Source organism: Neovison vison, chromosome X, assembly GCF_020171115.1.
Source record: "Neovison vison isolate M4711 chromosome X, ASM_NN_V1, whole genome shotgun sequence".
Taxonomy (NCBI): domain Eukaryota; kingdom Metazoa; phylum Chordata; class Mammalia; order Carnivora; family Mustelidae; genus Neogale; species Neogale vison.
Genome location: NC_058105.1, coordinates 107,417,079 through 107,427,573, shown reverse-complemented (window position 1 = coordinate 107,427,573; position 10,495 = coordinate 107,417,079).

Sequence of the window (10,495 nt, the reverse complement as noted above, 5' to 3'; positions counted from 1 at the left end):
ATGGAATCCATCAGGTCCTGGGCTCTTGATTTTGGGGAGGTTTTTGGTCACTGCTTAATCTTGTTACTAGATATTGGTTTATTCAGGTTATCATTTCTTCCTGATTCAGTCTTGGAAGTCTGTAGGTTTCTAGGAATGCATCCATTTCTTTTAGGTAGCTTAACTTCTTAACTGCTCTAATTTTGATTATCCCTTCTTGTTTGGGGGTTGTCTTAATTTGTTGTTGATTCTCCAGTTCTTTAAGGAGCAAAGAGAGCTGGTGTATTCTGGATTTTTCAGTTTTTTGAGTGAGGCTTGGATGGCTATGTATTTCACCCTTAGGACCACCTTTCCTGTATCCCATAGGTTTTGAACCGATGTGTCTTCATTCTCATTGGTTTCCATGAATTGTTTTAAGTTCTTCTTTGATTTCCTGGTTGATCCATACATTCTTAATCAGGGTGGCCTTTAGCTTCCAAGGGTTTGAATTCCTTCCAAACTTTTTATTGTGGTTGAGTTCCAGTTTCAAAACATTGTGGTCTGAGAATATGCAGGGAATAATCTCAGTCATTTAGTATTGGTTGAGCCCTGATTTGTGACCCAGTATGTGATCTGTCCTGGAGAAAGTTCCATATGCACTCAAGAAGAATGAGTATTCTTTTGTTTTAGGGTGGAATGTTCTGTATATATTTATGAGGTCCATCTGGTCCAATGTGTCATTCAAAGCTCTTGTTTCTATATTGATTTTCTGCTTGGATGATCTGTCAATTACTGAGAGGGTGTGTTAAGATCCCCTACTATTAATGTATTCATATCAGTATGACTCTTCCTATTGATTAACAGTTGTCTTACATGGTTGGCTGCTCCCATGTTGGGGGCCTAAATATTTACAGTTGTTAGAGCTTCTTGGTGGATAGAGCCTTTAAGAATGATGTAGTGTCCTACTGGGAGCACTGGGTGTGGTACTTAAACAATGAATTCTGGAACACTGAAAAGAAATTAAATTAAGAAATAAAATATTTTAAAAAAGAATGACGCAGTATCCTTCTTTTTGTCTGACTACAGTCTCCACTTTAAAACGTAATTTATTTGATATGAGAATCACTAACCCAGCTTTTGTTTGAGGCCCATTGGCATGAAAGAGGCTTCTCCATCCCTTCATTTTGTCTGGATGTATGTTTAGGTTCCAAAAGTATTTTTTGTAGACGCATATGGACGGTTCCTCTTGTTTTATCCAGTCTGCAACCCTGTGCTGTTTTATAGGAGTATTTAGGCCATTCATGTTGAGAGGGATTCTTGAAAGATATGTTTTTATTGACATCATGTTGCCTGTGAAGTCCTTTTTTCTATAGATTGTCTCTATAAATTTCTGTTCTCTGACACTCTTGGGTTCTTCCTTCTTTTATAGAATCCCCCTTAATATTTCTTGTAGTGCCAGTTTGGTGGTCACATACTCTTAAACCTTGCCAGTCTTGGAAGCTCTTTATGTATCCATCCATTGAATGTCAGCCTTGCTAGATAAAGTATTCTTGGCTGCATGTTCTTCTCATTTAGTGCCCTGAATATGTCTTGCCAGCCCTTTCTGTCTTGTCAGGTTTCTGTGGACAGGTCTGACATTATTCTGATGGACCTTCCTCTGTATGTAAGGAATCTCTTTCTGCTACCTGCCCTCAGAAGCTCTTGTCTAAAATTATGATTCATGATTCTCACAATCAAGTGTCTTGAGGTATTTCTAGATTCATTAATCTTGGTGGGTATTTTTTCTGCCTCTAGGATCTGAACGCTTGTTCTATTCCCCAGGCTAGGAAAATTTTCATCCAGAATTTGTTCAGCTTTATCTTCTAGTCTTCTCTCTTTCTCCACCCCCTCCGGGATCCCAATAATTCTGGCATTGGAATGTTTCATGGGATCATTTATTTCCCTAATTCTGTTTCCTGACATATAGTTTTTATAGTAATATAATTTTTTATATTTATGTGATGTCAGTTGTAACTAGTTTCTCATTTCTGATTTTTATTTGAGTCATCTCTTCTTTCTTGAGTAGTCTGGGTAAAGGTTTACCTTCGTCTCATTTATCTTTTCTATTGTTTAGCATCTCTATTTCATTTATTTCTACCATGATCTTTATTATTTTCTTATTTCTACTAACTCTGGGATTTGCTTTTTCTTCCTTTGTTAGTTCCTTTACATGTAAGGCTAGATTCCTTATTTGAGACTTTTGTTTCTTGGGTTAGGCCTGTATATGAACTTTTCTCTTAGAACTGCTTTTGCTGTGTTGCAAAGATTTTGAATTATAGTGTTTCCATTTTCATTTGTCTCCATGTATTTTTTTATTTCCTCTTTAATTTCTTCATTGACCAATTACTTGTTTAGTAACATGTTATTTAGTTTCCATGTGTTTGTGATTCTTTCAGTTTTTTCTTATCATGATTTTTAATTTCATACATTTGTGGTCAGAAGACATACTTGATATAATTTTAGTGTTCTTGAATTTACTGAGACTTGTTTTATAGCCTATCATGTGATCTAGCCTGTATAATGTTCTATGTGTATTTGAAAAGAATGTGTATTCTGTCTTTTGGGGTAAGGGTGTTAAAGTCCCCTACTATTATATATGGTGTCTTAAAACAAATTCTCAGAACTCTCATATTGCCATCTTCTAAAAACCATTTTTTCTTTAATTTATAAAGTCACATTATTCAATAGAGACTGTAACAGAAAATAGAACATATAATAACTTATTTAAAATTTCTGCAGAAATACCAACTTTTATGAAAAAAAATTCTAAGTATATATCATGCCTTTAGGAAAATTTGTTTCATTGTGGGAAGACAAGCCAATTAAAATATAGGAATTCCTCTATAAATACAGTGTGTGAAAAAAAATAAAGGCAGTTTGGAGGGGGTGCAGATGTTTAGAATGAGGGAGTTCCTTTGTGATGATGGAATACATACAGACTGTATCTTAATTGTGATAATGGCTACATGAAAGTATATATGTAATAAGATTATATAGAATTACACACACACACACACACACACACACATGCACACTAATGAGTTCATGTAGAAACTGGCCAACTTTAGGGGAAACTGGCTGAAGTTTATAAGGGAACTCTGTACATTATTTTTGTAAGTTTCTATAATCTATAATTATTTTAAGATTAAAAAAGTTTAAAAATAGAAAATTTTGAATATTTTAGGGTTTCCTGCACTTGACCAAAGCCATAGTTTTTATTACCCTTAAGAGATCTTGATGTCTTCCACAATAGGATTACTAAAATTAAATAATGACCTATGATATTAGGTAAAACATTAAGGATCCTTTTTTTAAAACCACTGGGCTAGAATATTATGAATCACATTGTGAAAGAGAAATATTACCATACACAGAAAAAAATATTATTATTTAAGATAAATCTGCCCATATCACATTTAATTTCTTAATGAATAACATCATTTATATTCAAGCCATTGTTAAGGAAAGCTAGTGTTTCTATTTTTATGGACTTTAATTTTTTTAAGTCATTAACACAAGAGAATTTCTACACTGTTTAAAAGATCAGTCTTATATTTAATGACTAACTAAAGCAAATAGGACCTTGAGATCCAAATGTATTTTTTTTTAAAGATTATTTATTTATTTATTTGAGAGAGAGAGACAGTGAGAGAGAGCATGAGCGAGGAGAAGGTCAGAGAGCGAAGCAGACTTCCCATGGAGCTGGGAGCCCGATGTGGGACTCGATCCCGGGACTCCAGGATCACGCCCCGAGCCGAAGGCAGTCGTCCAACCAACTGAGCCACCCAGGCGTCCAAATGTATTAATTAATTTATAGATATTTTGTGTACCTATCATGTGTTAGACACTGTTATAGATGCTGGTGGTATAACATTTAGCAGGAAAGAAATACCCTTAAGTAGCTTGCTTTCTATTCTGGGGTGCTAGAAAAACAAATACATATATTTCAAATAAAAACACCTCAAACAAAGATATCTGATGCATAAAAACTGCTTAAAAGACCTTAGTATTTAATAATGGAAAAGAATTACTTAGGTATAAATTATAGTAATCATATCTAATACTAGAGCTTAGAATTGTAGTATTAGCATAATATTTAGTTTTTAGAGGGTTTTCAGGGTATGCCTTTTTCTTTTTTACCAGAGGTAATTTTTCTTATATATCATTTGAATGCAGTATCAGTGGTATTTTTAATCCATTTGCCTATAGAAATGGACCTAGCAAGGATGGAGAGCAAGTCACATAGTCACCTCAGTTCATAGGTAAGAAAGCTGGTTTATAGTTAACTTACCTCAAACCATGTAATGAAGAAGTAGCAAAGATGAATCTTAGTTCTGGTCTCCTGAGTCCAAATCTAGAGCCTTCCAGAACAGTAAGAATGATCTTAGTGTCTTTCCCAATAGTTCAAGTACAATAGTCAACTTCATTCTCCCAAAGTCCTGTCCATTTATCCTTTCTATAAGTATTTATTCAGCATCCTCAACTGACAAGACATGATTTTTAAGTGTGAGGTGTCAGGACAAAGATACAGTGAAGATTTAGACCTAGGTTCTGACCTTAACCCCAGACTGTTGAAGTAGAGACAAGGCATGTATACAAGTGATTATAGTAGAAGATAAAATGCAGTCAATGCCATGAGTGAGATGAAATCCTATGGAGGACCACAAAAGAATCAGTGACATCCATTTCTGGAGACCCAGGAAAGTTTCCCAGAGAAAATGGCTTTTATTTTAGGCATTGAGTTGGGAGAATTGTGGCAGTGTAAACAAGGCTTAACTTGGGTTAAATACTTTTATCTCTGCAGTATAGTGAGGACACCAATATTATCAAATGCTTTCTCATTTATCTAACTTATTTCTTTTTTTGAAGATTTTATTTATTTACTTAACAGACAGAGATCACAAGTAGGCAGAGAGGCAGGTTGGCGGGGGGAAGCAGACTCCCTGCTGAGCAGAGAGCCCGATGAAGGGCTCGATCCCAGGACCCTGGGATCATGACCTGAGCCGAAGGCAGAGGCTTTAACCCACTGAGCCACCCAGGTGCCCCTATCTAACTTATTTCTAATTCTGAATCCTTGAACATTTAGATTCCTCTATAATATTTCACTCTAAAACATCTCAACAGATTATTGGAATTCCTTCATAATAATATGGCTAACCAAATTTGCTTTAATAAAACTTTTCAGTGCTACACCATCATCAAAATAACATGAAGCTACCACAATGTCCATATTTATCACATGCTACTGTAATGATTACCTCAAGAAATTTCTAGATCAGTAGATATTCTGTACTTCAAAAGTACTTAAATTCCCATCCTGTGATATTTCTTATACATTAATTAGAGTTTACAGACCTGTTTTTCACTTTGAAGAATACTAAGTGTCAAGTAAGGTAGGAGTACTTACAACTAATGTGCCTGCCCATTTTGAATATGTTTCTCCTTAGTAATAAATAACTACAGTCTACAACTGACTTGAGCTAGCTCAGTAATACAATAACTATAGTAGTATATCCTTCAGAGAGCTAACTTAAATGTAAATTCAGATAAATCCACATCTTTGTAAAGTGATTACATTTTTTGGTGTGGCTTTCCTACTTGAAACTGCCTTGGATGATACATGATGCATACAAGTAACAACTTACAGACTAATGAAAAATAAATTTTTTTATTCTGTCTTAATCCATACAGATGGTACTGGTTTATGGGCCTGACAGTAGGGGAAATTGAAGGACATAATAATATTTTAATAATTACTAGATGAAGACTTCAAATTAACCTTTTTTGTCCTTAGGATGTGGCATCAGACTCATCCTTCTAATTACCAGTGCAGTCTTCCCCTACCACTTTAACCAGAATGGCAGGGAACTTCACACTTGCTTGGCTGAGCCATGACTCATTGCTTAGGTTGGCCTGTATCTTTTCCTGGGGTCACTGAGTTTATATACTTTAAAACACTAATTCCTGGTTTGTAGAAAGGAGTTTTTTCCTTGTCATGGAACAGACTGTAGTATAAAAGTGCTAGTCTTGCTCAAGCCCATCTTCATCTTATTCCTTTAAACATAACCAATAGCATGGAGGACAAGGGGCGTTAGAGAGGAGTAGGGAATTTGGGTAAATTGGAAGGGGAGGTGAACCATGAGAGACTATGGACTCTGAAAAACAGTCTGAGGGGTTTGAAGTGGCGGGGGGGTGGGAGGTTGGGGTACCAGGTGGTGGGTATTATAGAGGGCACAGCTTGTATGGAGCACAGGGTGTGGTGAAAAAATAATGAATACTGTTTTTCTGAAAATAAATAAATTGGGGAAAAAAAAACATAAGTTTAGGATTCTTAGATTTTAGAGGAGCCATATAATTTCTCTTAGTTTGTATCCCTTCAGCCCTTTTAGTCTTTTAGGTTACAGTCTAAACCTATAATTTTAGGAAACTGTAGTTCTTCAAAGTGAGTTTTACTTATCTAAATTGTTCACTTTTATTTTGTTAAATAAAGCTAGAAAAAAATACATATTAGGTTAAGTCTGAAGGTTGCCCCAAAAGTTATCACTCTTGCTTTCTACTTAAAAATGTAGAAATCATTTCCAAAGAAGCAAATGTCTTATTGCAACCAGGGCTTGATCAAGAAAAAAAAAAGAACTAGAAATTCTTTTTTTTTTTTTAAAGATTTTATTTATTTATTTTTGACAGAGAGAGATCACAAGTAGGCAGAGAGGCAGGCAGAGAGAGAGAGAGGAGGAAGCAGGCTCCCTGCTGAGCAGAGAGCCCGATGCGGGACTCAATCCCAGGACCCTGAGATCATGACCTGAGCCGAAGGCAGCGGCTTAACCCACTGAGACACCCAGGCGCCCCTGAACTAGAAATTCTTTACATAGATTTTTATGTCTGGTTTATGTTTGGGTTTGATCTCAGACTTCCTGGGCAAAAAGAAATTAGTATGTGGGACTTTATGCTGCCTAGCTCCAAACCCCATTGTTAGCCCACACTACAGTGAAAATCAACATTCATCTTGTTGAATACATCATTACCCAGTGGTACACATGGCTCACCAAAATCTCTACCCTCTTCAACTATGCCTGTGTGGTTTTTTTTCTTAGCAACCATTCTGAGGAAGACTGCTGATTTTTGAAAGTATTTCTTGTATCACATGGCATGTGAATGATCTTCTAATTTAAAAAATGGACAATTTGGACCACCAATAAATTATGTTTACTAAGTATTGACAGTGCTTTTTCATAATTCTTTGGAGAGGCATTTCAGTGAAAGTTTTTTTTACAGAGGAAAGACAGTTTTGTTTTGTTTTTTACCTACCTGCTTATAATCATTCTTAAATCTTACATGCCTGAGAGTGGTACAGATTATTCCTAGTTGTCAAGACACCTGAAGAGAAAGAGGAGGATAAGGAGGACTCAAAAGAAGTTGCAAAGAGCCAAGAACCAAGAGCCTCAGAACAGAAGACAGTGAAAATGTCTCAGGAGATGCCAGCATAGATAGAAAGTATTTAATAAGCAAATATACTCTGCTTTGACATCATTTAAACTCTTTGGAGAGTGGATGCAAGCCTAAGGGAGGTGAGACAGGGTCTCAAGATTAGATGCTCAGTGAATATTGATTTAGTTGTGGAAAAATACAAGGAAAGTTATGACTTTTGCAAACAAGTTTATACCTACTATAATTACTCTGGAGATGGCGTAACGGAAGAAGTTGAAACTGGAGAAAGAGGCTGATAAAGAAGTCCTTAAATATTGCAGGTCGAAAATGGAGATGATGAGCTAAATTTCGGCAAAGTTGGAGTCAGATACAGCATGCTCAGTGACTGGTTAGATGTAAGGAATAGGGAGAAAGAGAGGAATTAAGAATAATTTGTAGGTTATTAGAATGGTTTACTAGTTGGGTTAAGATACCACTGGTTAATAGAATTAGGAGAATCAGGATAATAATTCAGTAGGAAGTTGCATGTAAGCATTTGGAGTTGAGTTACACTTGTAACTCAAGTGTAGTTACAGATTTGGGAATAATCAAGCTGTATTAATTGGTTAAAATTTGAACATACAGAAGACATAATACAATAAAAGGACCAAGGGCAGAATCTTGGGGTCAGCAAATCCTGGGTTCTATAAAATAAAAGAGGATTCAAAGTAAGTGAACCCAGAAGTGGAGAGGGAATAATGAAAAAAAATTAATATTGAAACAAAAAATTCCATTATGAAATCCATAGGAAGAAAGTTTCACAATTTACTGAATAGTTCATGGTGGGAGATGATTTGAGGTTGCATTGCTTTTTCCCCATGAAATATTAATTATGCAAGTCCATTGAGTTATAAGATCAACCTAACATAAATGGGTATTTTATAGATTTCTTCTGTTTAAAACAAAGTAGATGAATGAAATTTATAATCAAATGATGTTATGAGTGTTAATATTTTAATTTTTAATGGCCATGAATTCAAAGATTTTAGAACTGAAACATCACAGCAATGTATTTTTTGGTCTGTTGTCTCAGAGGGTATAAAGAAGAAATTTTAAAAGTTAAAATACAGATTTTTCAATAAATATTTATAGAAGCCAAATTATTATATGTCCAGAAAATTTTACCAGGTACATTAAACCCATACAATTCACAGGAATACTGTTTTTATTTTATTGTTTCTAGAAGTAAATAATAATATCCAAGAGATGACAGTGTATTTCTCTGAGTTAAAATTATTCTAGATGGAAGGATGACATTTGTAAAACACAGTCATGATTATGCTTTCAACTTTTCTTGGTTCTCATGGTACATTTTGGCCTGTGACTTGGGTAAACATAGAAGGTATTGTTATCTAATTTATGGATTATCTGAAGTAAAGTAACAGACTGAAGTTTTACAAAATACCCTCAGATTAGAAGGAAGTGCCAATATAACAAGAAGAAAATTAATAAGGCACTCAGAGTCCTGTACTTGGACCACAATAATGAACTGCACAAGTAAAGAATAAGGAAGATACAGCTGTATCCAGCCCCCCAAAATTGGAGTTTTATGCACCAGTAAGCTCAGTGTAAGTCAACAGTTTGATGTGACTGTTAAAAAGGCAATGGCAATTGTTGGCCACTTTAATATAAACATATTATCTGGATCATTGTTTTAGAAGTATGGCCAATGGCATCAAAATCACCTGCTAAGTTTTTTAAGTATGCATTCCAGGAGCCAATAAGTGAATCACTGAAACAGAATCTGTAAGATAGGGGCCCAGAAATCTGCATTTAAGAAACATCCTTAGGCAGTTCTTGTGCAAATTAAACTTTAATAACCATTGAAATTGGCTAGGGGCAATTATGGTACTATTTTGTTTTATACTATTTTATCACTCCAGGATAATTGTGTTCTATTCTTGTGCTTATACTTTAAAAGAAGTGAGAAATGTAGGCTGCATTCAGGAAAAGAGCCTCAGGAAAAGAGGGAACTGAATCATGTCCATGAGGAGTATATGGAGAGAGTAGAACATTTTTGCTTACGTGAGAGAACACTTAGAGGGACCTTCACATACTTTTTATATAACTGAATAATTAAGTAAATTATAGCTGTTCATTTGGCTATTATTCATGAATAGCTAATAAATATCCATTACTGTTAGCAGTTAATAGATATTGTTGTGAAGATCGATTAACAACATTGGAAAATGTCATATAGTAACAGAAAGATTAAGGTATAGAATTGCACAAATAATTTGACTATGCAAACTAAATGTGCATTAAAGGATATCAGAAGAAAATACGCCAAAGTGACGGATGGTTTTGTTTAGATAATGTTATTATAATCTTTTTTTGCAAGTATTTTCTACTTTTTAGTATTTTCTCATATAGTTAAGGCACTTTTTGACATTAGTAAAAATAAGAAATTACATTACCTCAAAGAATGAAGTATACTCCAGATGATAAACAGTAATCCTGATATTTTCTCATCTAGGCAGTGACAAGGAATGATGATAGGAAAGGAGCCAGAAGTCAGTTCAGTCTGGATTGAGGGAAAATGATTTCTGAATTTCAAAAGACTGTCATAAAATTCAATTATTGTATGTTTTAAGTATTACTTTCAAAACTTTATTGAAACAAATGCAGTTAATACTTGTTTTACTCCATATGCATTAAGCACTCAATGTGCATAAAGCTTTTTGCTACATTAATGTAAGTTTCTGAGTTTACAGATTAAAGAAATAGAATTCTAAACTTTAAGTTGTGTGTTTAGATATAGGACTGAGAAAAAAATGCATGTTTAGAAAAAACAAAATCTGACAATTGAAAAGGCAATTCTGTATTATAATAAAGAAAACTGCTTTTCTGTTGCCTGGATGTCATCATTGCCATTGCGCTCCTTAGCACAGCCATTCCAAGGCCTTCTTCCATGGCTAAAACTTTCAGTGTGAGAGAGGGTGGTTCTGTCATTCTGGCAGGACCCCACTTGATTGCATTTAGTATTTCTCCTTCTAACTGAGGTCTTAGCCATTTTCACTCATAAAAATGATAC